A 17753-nucleotide genomic window follows, 5' to 3' on the forward strand; every position below is an offset into this window, starting at 1 on the left:
CTGCACCAGATCCTGGAATATCTGAAGGTCAGCACCTCAAACGAATACTGCCTTGCACCCTGACTTTTTGGAAGATGAGTTCCATGGTCCTGAAATAAGGAACTCTGGACAACAAGCCAGGGAGAAGATTCTGACGCTGTTAAAAGTTCGAGAAAACTATGCGTCTGATCCAGAGTCAGAGCTACCTGTTTCTCCCCCCCCCAGGATACTGTGGAAGAAATCCATCACATATGCCTCTAGGTCTCGGTCCAGGATTTCTCGGAGGGAGGATACCACGAATTTGAACATTATTTGTTCTGGAACGGTTCTCAGTATCTTCGAGATGCTCTTCAGTAGCCAGTTTATGCCTCTCCAGCATCGCCTCCCGCTGTTCCAACTCGTCCTGAGAATTAGCCTGGTCACAAAAAGATGTCTCAAGATCATTCAGATAGTATTCAGGCCGTTGGACTTTGTGAGACAGTTTCTGGGATGAGCCTTTCAGCTCCTGCAAGGTAGAGGCTATCTCCTTTTGAATAGGACAGATGGGGACCTTTTCTCAACTCTCATGCTGGACTTTCTTTGTATCTTGGGCTCATGGCGGCCCTGAATCATGTGGTTCCCATCTTCATCTTGTATCCTGGCTTGCAACATTATGTGTTAGTACAGACGTCTGCAATTGTATTCGCTCTCCCCGCTTGCTTCTCCACTCTTTTTGACTGCTTACTCTTTGTTCTCTCCTCCTCTCCCTTTCCTATCTCCTTCCCTACTCCCCTTACTTTCTTCTATGCATGTACTCTATCAGAATTGTCCCTGGACCTAGTATGATAGCAACCTCGTCTGTCTCCTCCCCCCCATCCCCTTACTTGTTTGTTTGCCCTCCGACCCCCCACCAGCACTATCTGAAATGTCGTCAGGCCTAGTACGATAGTCGCTTGTTTTGTTCCTTCCCTCCTTTTCTGCACCCCTCTACCTCACCTTTTGTTTTACTCCGGCTCCACCAGAAATGTAGTCAGCCCTAGTACCGTAGTCGCTTGTCTGTTTCCATTTCCTTCCCACTCTCCCCCTCCCTTCCTTATCTATGTCTTAGGTCTTGAAATGTTGCCAGGCCGAGTATGATACATAATTTCACATCCTTACTGTTCATGGCCTGTAAGAATGCCATTGTATTTTACCTTGTTCCCTCCCTTGCCTTCAAGTACTTTGAAACACATTGTGTATAGGCGCTATATAAATAAACTATCATATCATCATCACTAGAGTGCAGTAGCTGCATAATATTGCCCTTAGTGGCTGGTTGTGAATCGTGGTCCAGCGCAGAAGACAAATCGATGCCCGATGACCCGGCTGCTCCTAGTTTAGAGAAGTGCAGCAAGTCCTTGATGAAAGTCCGGGGCTTCTCTTTTGATTTGCTGGACTTCCTTTTCAGGGTGAGCTGGAGTGGCTCTTATGAGCCCAACACCCAGGAAAATTCAGGCACCACAATCAGGAACCAAGCCGCAGGCCAAAGAGAAGGGAGAGGGCCATGTGGACAAGGGAATATGCTAATTCAGGAATACACCTAAACATAGTTTACAACCCACCCTTACACCCCACAGTTGTTACACTCTCCTTATGGGGTCCAGGTACACAGAGCCCCCACAAATCCTTAGATGAATTACCAAAATTTCAGGGACTAATGGTCATGTCAATGACTCACAGTGCGGGACACCAGTTAAAAGCACACTGTCCCTGGAGTTTGCAGCTCTGAACTCCCAAGCGGAAAGTACCCAGCTCAGTGTCTATTGTTGATGAAAACCCACCAGTAGAATTATAGCTTCAGGCATGTATAGTTTGTTTGCGGCAGGCACAAGTTTAATGAGCTCTACCCTGCACTGTGAGCTCATCAATGTGCTGACCTCTATCTAGACCCAGTCGCTACACACACACACTCTCCACGATAGAAGGGAGCAGGATTCTTGGTTTCAGGTTATTGTGCACATGGCTGCCTCCAGCTTAGCCTGATCAGGGTTGGCGGCGCTGCTGCTCCTCCGCAGTCGAAACCGCAACCCTGGATCAATGGCATGGTGGGCACAGGCTGCAGCTCCCGCCGTGATCACTCCTTCAGCCCTGCGAGGGGCGGGGGGAGATCGTGGTCGCCAAATCGGTTCTTCTCTTGCCGACTTGCCAATGCTCCACATGCGGGTGCCGCTGCTATCAGGTGCCGTCCACTGCAGTTTGCTGGGGAAGCCAGGCCATCTTAGACATCCATGCCACTCCTCCGACCGAGGTCTGCACCGAAAACCCCTTGCGCTGGGGCATCAATCACGGTAAGGTTTCACCAGTTCCTGCTTTAAAGCTTCTGGGACATAAAATCATCAAGTTTGCAGATCATTGTGACCATATATGACGAGGGGCTTCGGTGTTGTGATGAGACAGCCTTTCTAAAGGCATGTACATGTCACAGTGCATCACTGAAATCCCCAACTGGGGAGGGTTGGAGACCCAGGGGCTAGAAAACACCTTTTAATTGGTGTATCTAGAATCTAGATAGCTACATGCCGGCAGCACATTCTAGGCTTGGGCATCATGTCAATAACATTTGCTTCTCTTGACCAAATGTATTTCTCTGTAATCTACAGTAGGTAATGTTTTCATAATGTTTCTAATAAATATTAGAAACGTGTAATACAATTCAATACATATCTTAAAAGTAAAATATATGGGATAAAGTAGACCTATCATATGTTATGGGGATATTGCTAGCCACTAATGAGTTCTGTGACCAAACAGGTCACGGATCTCCAAGGTGACTTGCAATATCCTTAAAATGTACAGTAGGGGATATTTTATTCCTCACAATAATTGGCCATACACTGTCATCCCCTTTAATACCTGCCCTCTTGCTTAATGTAATGTAATAGATCTTCAAGTTCCTGATATCTATAATCAGTTGTTTATACATATAGTCAACGTTGAATCTGTTTAGATTGAAATAAACAACCAATATGCAGTTTTTAACGTGTAGCAGAAAAAGAGTTTACGCAGTTTTATAAAAATGCATCTAAAAAATAGTTTTTGTTTTGCACTTTAAAATAAGCATTTCTGTGCAAATGTTTGCTGCCATGTGTTAAACTCCAGCAGTGCACAAAATAAACATAATACCATAAACAGTTCCATATCAGTTATTGGCTGTAAAGTGTCACAGAAAGCAATTTTACAAGAAAGACATTTATAAAACGTGTCTTGGTATTCATTTAGTGCTGCAGTGACAGCTGGAATTCTGCCCTGTGCTGGCTCAAGCAACAGGCATTGTAACTGCACAACTGAAGCTCAATTTAGCTATCACCCCCCGCATCAGGGACCGAACATGGGCGGTAATGGCCCGCAGCCCGAGCCAGTTACTGGGTATGTATGCACCGCCGACAAGAGGATGATTGCTATTTGCACTGCTAATATATTTGTTTTCATTGGAGATGGGCACCACCCATTTTGCACAAGCCCCATCTCCCATAAAGAATACAAAAAAACAAGTTGGCCCCTGCCATAGGACTTTATCACTTTTCTATTATGGCGGGCCCCAAGAACAGGAGGGAGTGCCGGGACCGGAGCAGAAAGCTCTGGTCCAGCAGGTAAGTGGGGAGGGAAGTGTGTTGAATGTCTTCAGGTTTGGGAGGGAGGGTTCGAGTGTAGGGAAGCAACAGGGTGGGTCCCTGTTGCTTCCACACAAAGAAGAGGGCGGCACCCGGGTAAGTGTCTCCCGAGACTGGAGAAACACACACTTTATACTGTATGTCCTTGCACGTGTTAGCAGCCACCTGATTGGCTGACCGCTGTTCCACGGGTGTGAATAACTGGTTACAGAACATTATGTAATTTTCTAATTACAGGTCAGTAGTGATGTCCGAACTAGTCTTTAATAACACAACCTTTTAGAGGCATTTATACTGGAATTGCCCGCTGCCATGTATTAGAGTGCAATAAAGGTATTCAACATAACTCAAAGCGCTCCCTTTTTCTAGTTTAAAAAGAGGTATCCAGGTCAATAGGCCTACCTAGGAGAGCTTGTAAGTTACATTAGGCCCTCTAGAAAAATACTTCACAAAGCTGCTGGAGCGGTGGGGATCGCTTGTATTAATACAACCTGTGATTTTTCTCCTCAGTATATTGTAATGAACAGGCTATTCTAAAGTAAATGAAATTGTATATGAAGAGAACTATTTGTGAAAAAATTAAGTTTGCTTGACCATGATTATGTCCACTACACTGGCCAGCTACTCCACTTGAAAATGTATCATGATTTACAGAAAGAAAGGGTCATTGTCTAATCCAAAGAAAAGGGATTGACGGTCATCCAGATAATATCAGAGTCATTGCTGAAGCATGCATGATATGTGCTGGCCAGATCAATTTAAATGTGGCAGCTGAGCAAACAGGCAGCTTGGCAATCTGCCAGACATTATGAAGTGGAAGCATGAGGTATTCACTTAAATACACACCTACAATGATAAGCAAAGTGAGTCTATCTATTTTTGAAAATGTAGATGGGAAGCATTTTTTGTCTTCTGAGTGTTTCACAAAAAATAGGTACCCTCTATATTTTCAAATCTAGAACTATGACGTTGACAGTTGTTGTTTGTGTCCTGCAGATTCAACTTTTATTTGGTGCCTATTGGATACTAAGCCTCCAGTTAATGGTGCCCAGTGATAATATCTCATCCATTAATTTCTCTGCAGCAATAAACAGTTATCAGTATTGACTTCTGTAATATAGACTGAAAAAGGTAGGATGAATTGTGTGGCAGTGCTACTTGGCTGGGCTGGTATCGGGAGGAGGTGGGGGGCAATGACTGGACTGGGTGAGTGGTGTGCACAAGTGAAATTCTGTTAGATTGGGGGCACATGAAAGGTCAGGAATCCCACCTTCGGAGGTTGTTGAGATGCAATGTATTTAGGCTGAGACAGTATTTGTGTAATGATCACCACCATCTGGGGCTTGATGAAGCAGCTAACCTCACCAGCCTGTGTCCCTGCCGGCCCCTGATGAGTCGACCGGCCACCACGTGCTTTAGTCCATCATGGCACTAGCCCATAACATCAAGGTTCAATGACACCCTACACTCTGTCCAAGGATCCTCCAAGAATGATCAGCACAACCCGGGATAAAGTCGCTGAACTGGACTGCCACCCAATGTGACCAAACCTCACTTCTGACATGAACACTGTATCAGGCCATTCTCTCATAGATGGCCTGGCAAATAACATATTTACAAGGGAACAACGGTTTGCCTCACCCTTTGCCAGAGAAGCACTGCACTTGTTGCTTTGGCTGCACGTGGTTCCCCCACCTGCTCCTTTCCTGGCTGGCATTGGTTGCTCTAGCCCTCCTAACCTGGTGGTTTTAGCTGCCCCTAATGTATCATCATGATGGTCCTGGTGGTCCCAACCCCCTCATCTACCTCATGCCTTCGCAGGTCCTTGCTGCCCTAAACTCCTTCTCCCCACTCCGCCCTTGGTGTCTCCTGGTTTCTCCCATCTCCTTTTCTCAGTGGCTGGTTTTGTTGTTCAACTCCCCTCCATCCGTGGTGGGTCATGGTTGTCCAACTCCCCAGGCTAGGCCTGGTTGTCTGACCCCATCCTTCCTTCTCCTCCCTAGACTGTGTGACAAAATGACTTCTGCACTTGCAGGGACACAAGGGTGAGTAGTGGCTAAAGTCCCCGCCCAGCCCTCAAACTGCTAAACACCAAGAGTGATTCCAATCATAAAGGTAACACGGGCACAGTTAGGAGATGTACCTCTTTCCCATTTTGTGGTACCATGGGCAGAGGGAAGGGTATATTTTCAAGAGGGGGGTGAATGTGATTCACTAGTAAAGCATAGCAGTACAAAATAAATGGAATGTCCAATCAAGGTTCTTTAAAAATAGATATACTTTAATATAACACACCATCTGCAAAAATAACTAGACAGAAAAAAAACAATGCAAAGGAAAGAACAGAGACTAAATAAAAATAGCACAATGCAGCCCGCTGAGCAATGAATCGGGGTGTAAGGCACGTAATAATGACAATGTTCTATAAAAGGATCTATTTCTTGGATAAAAATATTGAATGAATGACCTAACCACTCTGTAGGGCCGAAGACTGGACCAAGGGGGTAGTTAACAGGCCATCGTAGATTCTTGCATTTCTTGGCAGTATGATAGCACTGAACCAGGCTTTGAACAATTGTGCAAGCAGGTTGAACCAAGTTCAAAGACTGTAGTTGTCCAAGTGTTGAGCAGTCTACAAGGTACTGTCATGCCTGTGTCCGGTTGTCCATCAACAGCTGGCACAACTACGGGCATTCCCATGTCTACATCAGGAATTCCCAAACCTTCCGTGCTACCGGCCTTCAGAACTGCAAGGCCATTCTACACGCAATGGAGACTGTTTGGAAGGCTGCCAGGGAAGCGCCGTCATTAAAGGGCATATTACGTCCGATTAAACGCATGCTGACAACATTTCTAGAATGTATGCGTATCTGCTTTGCTTAGATGTGTTCACTCGCAGTTGTTATCGCGTGATGTGTTTGTTATGCTTTGCGCGTGTGTCACGTGATACGTATTTAAAGCAGCAGTTCCGGGCATTCGGCGCATTTGATCGTTCTACGTTGGCGTTCTGGAGTTTGAAGTTGCCTTTCCGCGGCTTCAGTATTCCTCCTTCCTACAGAGTTGGTTATTCCTCTCGCTCCAGTATCGCTAAGCAGCTTCTTCTGCGGTCCAGCGGAGCATTTACTTTTCCTGCTGCGTTTCAGCCCGGAGCCACTTGTTGTTCACTCGGCTCCCGCTTGCCGTCGCTATCCTTCACGGCAGGAAATATCAGACGGCATCCGACTGATTTCTTCAGCTCCTTGCAGAGTCAGCAACTGTCCCCTACTGCGGCATCCAAGATCCGCTTTGTTTTTTTCCTGGGCTATATATATACATTCTTTAGACTGAGTTTGACTACCTGTTACAGCTACTCAGGAGCCATCACTCATTTCCCACGACAGCGTCTGACTTCCTGCTTCAGCTTCCCCGCTGTTCATGAGGCAAACTACTTACTCCAGTTCCAGTTCAGGTGGGACAACTGTTGTGTTAGTTTACCTATTTCCTGTTATCTATTTAATATAGAAGCAACTTCCCAGTTTCCATATCAAAAGTACTGTGAGGGTATTTTCTGCTCACCATCTGAATACCTCTTATAAGGGCATTCTATTCAATTGTCTGGAACATTACCCACATCATTCCTTCCTCTGAGATTCCCTTGGAGAGTTGTGCATTGGACTAATGGACGCTATCCTGATATGCACCAACCCGATTCTAGTGTGGCCCTCGTTCCACTCGGGTTAGCTTCCTCTACTAACTTCCCTCCTTGTCGTTGTACATTTTGGAACTATTTGCTAATCCTTTGGAATCTACTAGTGGCTGTCCTGATCAACAGGTTAGTGTAAACTGGATGGGTGCTCAATGTCAGTTGTAGCAGTTCAGGTCCTTATGTTAGAACTGATATAATATTGTTTCGTCCTCATTGTATATGTTGGGCTATGCCCAGTCGCTTTGCAAGGTCGTGACCTTAAGTGAATCAAGCCTCCATTTAAGGTTAAAGCCGCCATTTTAGTTTATTGTACAAAGTCACCCTGTGGCCTAAAATGGCCGTCTTGTGTTCTCTCGTTCTTGCTTTAACCTCTTCAACCTCTGTAGGAGAGTTAATGTCCAACCTGCCTTCAGGCTACATGTTAGGGTCATGTAGACCTTGTCCTTTGTTGACCTCGTGATCAGGGGATTACTTGAATCGGCGATGTTAACCTACAAGTATACAAGAACAATAACGCTATCTAAACACGATATGTGAAACATCTGTATGATCTGTATTAAAGTAATGTGTAAAGAGTGTAAAGTTAAACTTAGAGAATAATAGTGTTTGTTAGCAAATGTATTAAAAAAGTAAACCGCATGCACGAGATATGTAAATTAGGAACGAACCTGGCGTGACCCTAGCCCAGTACATGATTAAGTTGTAGGAGGCTGGACATCGTTATAACAAATTGTATAAATACGCTGATGTCCAGCTAGCAAATCCTGTTCACTGCTCACATTGAACCCTGAAGGTGGTCTCTGTGATGTATTGACGGCCAAATAGCTATTTGTGTACTTTGTTTTGTGAACTGTACAGAATTGCAATAAAGATTCCGGGAATCTTTACAAGCCCGTGTCAGTGTATTTCTCTTTGCATGGTGTAAAAGCCTTAATATTGTATTTTTCTGATTCCACAGATGGCGCCCGAATAGGGACCCTCAAGATCGACTTCGTCTCGTTGAAGGTTGGCTCGGCTATCGGACCGGGATCGGACAGTGCCAACAGAAACGGCCACTCTGGACGAGAAGTGAATTCCTCGACAGAACTGCACGATCCGACCCCTGAACGGTGAGCTGTAGCCCGAGACGACGTCTTGACGAGGGTCCATATAATCGAGGTGGGTAAATTTGCCGAAATCACCAGACACGTGGGTCCTTAGCATTGTCCTTAGTAAGCTGATCGGGCCTCCCAGTTCTTTGGTCAGGTGAATCGTGACCCGATTCTTAATCTAACCCTGACAATTTGAATTTGGCACATTGTACTCGCGAGCACAATTACTTGACCAGGTAACACCAGAACTTTGATGTGCCTGGGAAATTGTCTGCCTGCTTTAGGGAATTATTCCGCAGCGACAGACAATCTTTGGAAGATAGCCGTACCGCACCACAGGAGGGGTCGCCGGCATGTACTATGTACTGTAAGAAAAGCTTTGGTAGTATAGCATTTAATGACATTTGGCACAGACAGACCAGACATAACTCTAATCTTCGGTGGCCAACCAATGGTAGCTTTGAAATCCCTCGTATAGAATATCTAGAGTCTGTATTGGTAAAGAAAAAGGCTAGACCTGCAGCATTTGACGCATTGCACAGTTGGAAAACAGAAGCTTTGCAGCAACAAAAGAGTAGAGAGAAACATATGCGTCGACATATGACAAGTGTAGAAAAGGCACGGTTATATGATCAAAATAAACAATTGGAGTCAGTTAGGAACACGGACAGAGCGTTTCAATGAGGCATTCAAAAAATTTACCCTTCAAAAGATTTTCATACGTCAGATGAATTGATTATTAAACTTTTGCATGAACGAAGGCCCGATGCCTCCGCGCCACCCCCATACGTCCCTCCTCCTGGCGCTTTCCCCTTCCCGTTGTTATTCCCCCTCTTATAGCTCCTCCGGTCCTCCCTGTTGTTCTTCCTGTTCTTCCAGCCGTCGCTCCTTTGCCTGCCCCCTTGCCTCCACCTATTGATATTCAGAATGTGCATACTCTTCCTCTTCCAAGTGATTCTGCATCGCTTGTAGTAGACCAGGGAGTGGGATCAAGGGTTGTGACTCGTAACACTGTGTCCTCAGATAAAAATAATGGATTGATTGCTTGGGCCAAACATTGCATGGAGAAGGGTGAACAAGCTGATGTTTTTTCCACACTCGAAAATGTAAAGGGTATTTCGGAGAAAAATGTCTTTATTGAAGGATTAGGGATTCATTTGAGTATAATGTGGAATAGATTAAACGATGTAGATCTCCCACAAGGGTTACGGGATCTGAATGCCTTAGCGTTGTCCAGAGATACTGCAGCGAAAGTATATGAGCATGTCGAGACGATTTTTGAGTATAGGAAGGAGTTGGAAGGGTTACAGAATGAGGAAGCAGATGGTGGTAGTTTAGGTATTATGTTCTTACAGAAACGGCTTTCTCCTCGCCGTGAATTAAAAGGTGAGGAAGCGTGAATTTGTACAAAGGATGCGATAAGATGGATTTCGGATATGTCGATAACTCCAGATGAAGTATATGACACATATAGTCAGTATACGTTAGAAATGCAAAAGAAAGTGATACAGGTTATGGTGGAATACCTGCAGAATGAGTGTGTAAAAAGAAAGATTTGTTGTCCCACAGAATTGTTGAGTGTCTATAAGAGAGCCTTTTCGATTGATACTTCTACGACTGCCTTAGCACTTGATTTGGCTCTGTTTAGTAAGCGTTCGGAGCTACCTACTTCTTAGTTGCCTATGAGAGAGGTCCCTCCGACATTTGTCCCAAAAGTTGAGATTGCCGCCGATGTTGCACGAGGAATACTCGCGGTGGACATTCCTGCACATTACGTATCACAGTTTGTTCACGTCCCGTTTTCAAGACAGGAAGTGAACACCATAAAGCAATCTATTCCCGATGTAAGAAAGAATCCGACCGTGTTCTATAAAGAAATAGAGTCGGTCTTACAATCATCGGTATTCACCTTAAGTGATATTGATTTATTATTTCCCGTACTCCTGCCAGTTGATTTGTGGAAACAGATTAGGACTGTAGATGATGTACCTGGGTTAGGAGATACATGGGATAACATGGTTCGGCTCGACAGAGAAAGACCAGCTGGCGAGCGACCGCCTCAAGTGATATTAACTTTGCCTGATAGGATTATTGTAAAATTAAAAACTATAGTTCCTGAAAAAAGAATCATTTGGGACAAGCTTACGGCCTGTGTCCAAGGAAAGTCTGAGGGTGCTACCGATTTTTTCAATCGGTTCGAGCAGGTATTTTCAGATTTCAGTGGCCAAGACTTACGCACAGAGTCAGGGAAAAGGCTGTTTGTTGACAAATTTGCACGTAGATTGCTGCCTGACATCCAGTTACAGATTATGTCTTCCGAAAGCGCTTGGCAGGCGAAGTCTCAATCAGAAGTATTGCACATGGCTCAGTACTATGAAAATCGTGTGAATAATGAAAAGGATAAACTTGAGAAAAAAAAGGGTGACCTGAAAACAAAAGTCCTATTACAACAGATTGTTAGAAACCCTAGAGGTCAGTACGCTCCACGGGGAAGTACGCCCCTGGCTCCGGTAACCATTAACCAGTGTGCCTATTGTCAACAGGAAGGCCACTGGCGCGCACAATGTCTGACCTTGCAGCAAAGGTCATTTGGGAACATGGGTAGATGATCCAGAGGTCGCCCAGGTGCACGGGGCCCTGGCAGAGGTCAGTTTGCACCAAAATCACAGCAACCTCCTTCACAGGTTAAGCAAGTTTCGAATGTGGATAATAGAAACATTTTTGATCACCCTTCTGCTGCGTACCTCTCTGAAGAGCTTCCTTTTGATGATATTCTGTCTCGCTAGGATTGCCCGAAGCAGGATTTGGAACCAACGCCTATTCCCGTTCATCAGAAAGGCCCCTACGTTGAGATGGCTGTGGGAAATAGGAAGCATCTATTTTTAGTAGATACGGGAGCACAGAAATGTTCCATTGACCATTCGCGGGTTCCAAATATTCTCGTCAGGGCAGTCCAACGTTTCCGTAGGGTTTTCAGGCACACCTGTAGTTTGTCCGGTTTCTTTGCCGGTACCAATAACACTAGGTCCCTTCACAGAGCAGTGTCCATTGCTACTTACCACAACTGTGGGGAAAATTTGCTGGGGTTAAATTTGTTGAAGGAATTGCATGCAGTAATACATTGTTCTCCGGACGGAGTTCGGTTAACAATTTCACCTCAGCGATCACTCGCCTCTCGGTTTTTGACTCAACATTTACCGTCAGAATTAAGTAATATTCCAGAATGCTTATGGGCAATTGATAATGATGTGGGCATTCTTCAAATTGAACCTGTTAGAATTATTCTAAAACATGGAGTTAAATTGCTTCGTATCCCACAATATAAGATCTCAGTTGAAGGCGAACAGGCTTTGAAATGTATAGTCTCTGATTTTGTACATCGTGGAATAATTGAGGAAATTACGGGTAGTTTGTGTAACAGTCCGATTTTGCCAGTATACAAAAAAGGTGATAATGAGATTCCCTTTCGGTTTATAATTGATTTACGTGCTATTAACAAAATTGTGGCTCCTCAATTTCCTATTGTACCTGATGTTACAACGATACTAAACATGATTCCGGCTTCTGCCACTCACTTTAGCGTTGTTGACCTCAAAAACACGTTTTTCAGTATTCCCATACATAAGGATAGTAGGTATTTGTTCGCGTTTACCCTAGGTGGACGCTCGTTCACGTTCACTCGTGCACCACAAAGGTACACTGAGAGTCCAAGTATTTAAAGTAGGGCATTAAAAGAGCAGCTCGTAGAGCATTAAAAGAGCAGCTCGTAGATGATCTCATCATCTTGGCTGCTGATTCTGAGAGTGCATGTAAAGAAGGCACGCACCATGTTGTTGCTTTGTCATCTAGCAAAACATGGCCACAAAGCTTCACTCAAAAAATTCCAATATTGTTGTCAGGAGGTCGCCTATTTAGGCTATCTCCTGCCAAAGGAGGGAAGGCGGTTGACACCTGAACGAATAAAAACTATTTCTGGCATGTCTGTCCCAAATACGCAGAAGGAAGTTAGAGCCCTGATAGGTATGGCTTCTTACTGTAGATTGTGGATCCCTAACTTTTCGTTAACGATTAAACCAATGCTGGCTTTGACAAAGAAGGGCATTTCTTAGCCATTGCCATGGACTTTGGAACACCAGACAGCATTTGACTTGCTTAAAACCGCACTGTGTTCGGCGCCGGTTTTAGGAACTCCAAATTATGAAAAGCCCTTTGTGTTGTATGTGCATGAACGTGATGGATGTGCTTTGGCTGTGTTAACGCAGGAACATTGAGGGAAGAACAGGCCGTGCGGCTATTTCTCATCCGCCCTTTATCCTGTTGCATGCGCTTTGCCGAGATGTTTGAGAGCTGTCGCTGCTGCTGCTGCGTCTGTAAAACAGAGTGAGGGAATGGTCCTGGGTCATGCGTTAACCCTAATGGTACCTCACTCTGTAGATACTTTATTGAATAGGACTCAAACGCAACACCTCACTTCCGCACGATTGACAAGATATGAATTGATAGTAATTCCTTTGTATCAACAGCCTGGTGTCATTGTTCCACACTTCACACACGCCCTTTCCACTAATAGCTCTCTCTGATTGTTTATTTTAGAAGTCAGAGAGTGACATTAGTTGGAAGGTATCACTTGACAACTTCGTGCCACGTCAGATCAAGGATGTCAGGACATCTTCTAGTGTATCCTTTTCGGTTACCTACCTGTATCCTTTTATTGGTGTTACTGGCAACCATATCATAATAGGTACGTCAAATACAGGAGCTCAGGAGTTCAAAGGCGGCACTCCAGCAATGCAGGTCAGAGTGTTCTCGGGATCGGTTCGAAGTCGAACCATTCAATATGGGGTAACCACTGGCAGAGTGACGCTACCACAGCCGAGTCGAGGTCCTGTATGGGTTCAAAGCTGTGTTCCTGCTGTGCCAGTGTGCATTTTGGCGAAGCAGCAATTCAAGGTCAACTGTTTAACAATGGCCAGGGGATGTCAGCAAGTGACATTCTAGTGTTTCAAGACGAGGTTCAACAAGGAGCAGTTGATTCAAGCAGGGCATGTGACGGGCTGAGCGAGGTAGAAAGTGGAATGGATGTGGTTCCACCAGTGCGAGCATGTCAAGTGGAAGAGCTTGAGTGTGGCAGCTGCGTGGTTGCAGGTGACGAGCAGGTTTCGAACCCACTCAAGCAGAAATACGTTGCATTTTGGGGACAATGCTTGAAGGAGTGCAGATCTTGAGGGCCCCCGGTGTCGGTTTGACCGTCCAGGTGACTATAAAGATGCTCGTGATTAGATACAGAGAGTAGTTTGGGTGGCTCGAGGCAGCGTTTGAATATCACTATTCTAAGGCGTTCCATGAGGGTCTGGTCGACACTGGATGAATTCTGACAATGAAGAGGCTGGCATTTCGAAGTTGGTTCAAAGACAGCGGGCTGGAATGAACTTCTGGTTCGAGCTGAAGCAACGACAGACTCTGAAGGCATGCTGCGGCTGTGAATGGGTTTAAACATGTGGTACAGCGGTTCAAGGTAACAGAGGGACAAAGCAGCTGCCAAGGAGGGAGGGGCGGTCCTGTAGGTTCGAAGAAGTCAGATCAAGCATGAATCACAGTTTGAAGTAGTTTGTTTGGAGAAAAAAAGGATTCTTGGATGTTGTGGTCCTCTGGTTGCTGTGAGTCCCAATCCAGGGGCTCAAGGATCGGTTTTAGTCCTTGTTCTCATTCTCCCAAGCACTAGGGAGCTGAGCCCACAGCTGCAGGTATCCAACCACACTGGGGTCCTGGGTACTGTTAAGGCTTGCAAAGAGGAAGGTCTAACAGCAGGTCACCCTCAATGGTCCTTTGGGGTGGTTGGGGCAGAGCTCGCCTCTGCCTTGGACACACATTCTTTACCTGACTGGTGAAGGACTTTGGAGAGATCAACTCTCCCAACAGAGGTCCAATGAAAACATCTTCTTGAAAGTGCAAAGTTCAGAGGTGATTCAGAAAAGAGGTGGGAGAACCCTTCTTTTAAAGTCGAAAGTCCACAGGTGATTGGATTAAAACTATCCTTCATTAGGTGTACAATCCCTGTTTATGCATACAAGTGGACTTTGTCTTCTGACATCCCACTCTCAGTGGTTTGTGATACAAGAAGTTGAGTGGACAAGAAGGAAGGATAGAGACAGAGAGAAACAAGATGGTGGAACCTTTATCCAACTGTAAAGAGATCCCCTGTGTACACTAACCACACCCGTTCCCTTTTCAGTAGAATCAAAAACCTTTATATATGCAGCACCCTAGTATAGGGTAAACCTTTTGTGAATGGGTGTGCCCTTTGATTCCTGTACCCGGGCCAGCCTCCTGTGGAGTGGATGTCTTCTGGGGAGGGTGTTACATTCCCTCACAAAAGGGACAATGTGAGGCAATCTCCAAGGTTACAATCTTACCAGCTGTGGCAGGGACAGCTTTCTCTGGGAAGAATACACACAAGCCTTTCAGAGCGGAGCTGGGCTCACAAGGCTGAAACATGTGTGATATCCAATTGCTATAGCTGTAATAATTATAAGAAATATCATTAACCACACCATAACTTGGGTATGTCTTATATTCAAAGATGTATCTGCCACCACAACAGGGGGCACGGGTTGCATATCTTCAATGCAGTCCCTGCGCTGCTGAAACTAGGATGTCACTGCAGTTGTGAAATGGGCACTTGTGACCTCTGGACCTGCTCTGGTGCCACTAGTAGAGCAGGTACTGCAAATCAGGACATGGATGCAGCCAGCCATAGATGCACACAAGGCTTTTGGCGGCATGGATCTTATAAAAAAAGGGAATCTGATCAGCAGATTACCCCTTCATAGATGGAATTACCCATAATATTTTTCTACATTAATATAAATCAAAAAGGCTAGGGCTTCTACACTGTTGCTAAATGGCAATCGATCACAGACCACCCTTAGTTTATCTGTTCCATCACCTTCTCCTCCCCTGACAAGTCCTAGTTTCTCCACACAATGTCCCGGGTAAGGCCCCACATCATCCATGCTTTCCGTCTGTGGCTCATCCTGGTCTGACCCTTCCTGTCTCTCTGTTAGTCTTGTGATGCTGCACCTTTTACATAATGTCTCCCCACTGATTCTTGTAACCTTTTGTCACTATTACTTCTACATAACGTAAAGGGCACTGGAAAAGGACTGCCATCATTTTTGTGCTATGTTAAGTGTTTTTGTTCAAAACACATAGGAGCTCATTTTGAATGTGCCATAACGTAAACAAAATGCGCAAATGCCTTACATAAGACTTTTACACATTTTGTTCATATAATGGCTGAATTTACATTCATTTGTATGGTGGAGAGGAGGGCACAGAGTCGAAAAAAGGCCTGCATCCCTATGAACAATCTATGTATGCTTTGATTTATTAATTAAGAGTCTTTTTTTTGCTTTAATGTCCTAAACTCTGGGGAGTGCTGGTACTGTTGTAATTTGGTATGTATTTTCATGCTGGCACAAATGTATTGGATTCTTGTTGAGTCCATCTGCTTTTTACACCTGCAAAAAGCAGACAGACTCCATAGGAAGCCAATGCATTTGCACCAGCATGAAAATGCATGCTGGCAAAAATGCGTGGAGTATTTGTACGGTGGGGAGAGAAAGGGAGTGGGAAAACTCTGCCATACAGAGTAAACGCCACTTGCCATGTGCGCTTTGCAGGTGTAAAAAGCAGGCGGACTCCACAGGAATCCAATAAATTTGTCGAGCATGAAAAGACATACCAAAAACAACGGTACCAGCACTCCCCGCAGTTTAGGACATTAGAGCAAAAAAGACTCTTAATAAATCAAAGCATCTATTGATTGTTCAGGGGGAGGCAGGCCTTTTTTCGTCTCAGGGGCCGGCTCATAACTATTTTAGGAGAACCACCACAGACAATCAAGACGAGTGCTATCATCTGATAACCCTGAACCATTTGGTGGAGAGAAAATTACCTCATCTAAGATAGCTGCTATGTCGTCTCTGTTAAGATTTAAAAATGTGGATACAAGTCCTACTCACCGTCTTCTCTTGGGAAGGGTGGGGGATTCTAGTGAGCCACTGATATTAAATAGAGCGAATGTTCTTAGGCTCTTGGACATTATCCCAAGCTTAAGGGCTATACGATGACAAAAAGAGGGTGGCTCCAGCTTCGCAGTGTTTGCGGCCAAACTGTGGAATTCCATGCCCTTTGCCTTAAGGACAGACCTATCACTATGGTTCTTCCGTAAAGGGCTCAAAACTTGGCTGTTCACCCAAGACCTCTGCTAACTCAAGATTGATGGTCTCACAGGCAGCCAACAGCTGTTACTCTGGAATCTGGTATTTATCCTCTGTAGTCCACATCTTACACACTTCATTCTTAGACTGCCTGTAACTATTGTAACTAACCACTGTTTCACATGACCTGTAACTAACTAATGATAATGTTGCAATTTACAATGTGCTACCTATCTGACCCGCATATGTAATGACTGTAACCTTTGTAACTACAAGTATCTACTGTAACCGAATTCTTAAGCAACAAGCGCCTAGATGCCTCTGGGTTATGTGCGCTATATAAATGGCAAAAGAAATAAAATAAATAAATAAATTCAATCCAGAGACATAGCCCAAATTGAATTTGCCAACGAACATGATTTGGACAGAGTATATTTGCATGTTCCTCTGCACTTGGTTTTTGAAGTTTTATCATAGTCTAGAAATGAGCTGTATCATTTGGGTTATGAAATAGAAGAGGTTGATAGAAGTTTGTTCCGTCATTCTGAGAGGTTTTTTCACTCAATGTTTGTGTCTAAGGCAAGAACATCTCCATTTTTACTCTTGAGTGATCTGCTCCCAGGTGAGTTCTAAGGGGAACCGGGAAATTGAATTTATTAAATATATCCCCCAGAGGCCAACCAATGAGGATTGGTCTAGGTTGCCAAGAGCACTGATCCCCAATGAACAACAGGATTACATATGTAAAATGTCTAAGCCCAGCCAAGTCAAACTGGGTTTGTGGAATACAAGAGGTTTCAAGCATTTATTAATTAAAAAAGATAAACCTCTGGTTCACATGGACATTGTTTTCCTTCAGGAAACTTGGATCATGAACCCTCCATGTTGGGCTGGTTATTCATTGAGTTTGGTGGAGGCCATCAGAGGGGGTAAAGGCAGACCTTCATGGCAGTTGCCTGTCGGAAAGAGATCAGTTTTACCTCTGAGTCATGGGCGTCCTCTAACCCATTCTCAAAATAAACAACATTTATTTGGACCAATAAAGAGGGGGTTGTCCTAGGGCACTTTGAATTACTCAGTCTTTACTAGTGGAACTCAATAGCAATTAACTTTAACACGGATGACTTTATGGAATTGGTGGAGAATC

This window comes from Ambystoma mexicanum, chromosome 10, assembly GCF_040938575.1.
Source record: "Ambystoma mexicanum isolate Mex_15411 chromosome 10, UKY_AmexF1_1, whole genome shotgun sequence".
Classification (NCBI taxonomy): Eukaryota; Metazoa; Chordata; class Amphibia; order Caudata; family Ambystomatidae; genus Ambystoma; species Ambystoma mexicanum.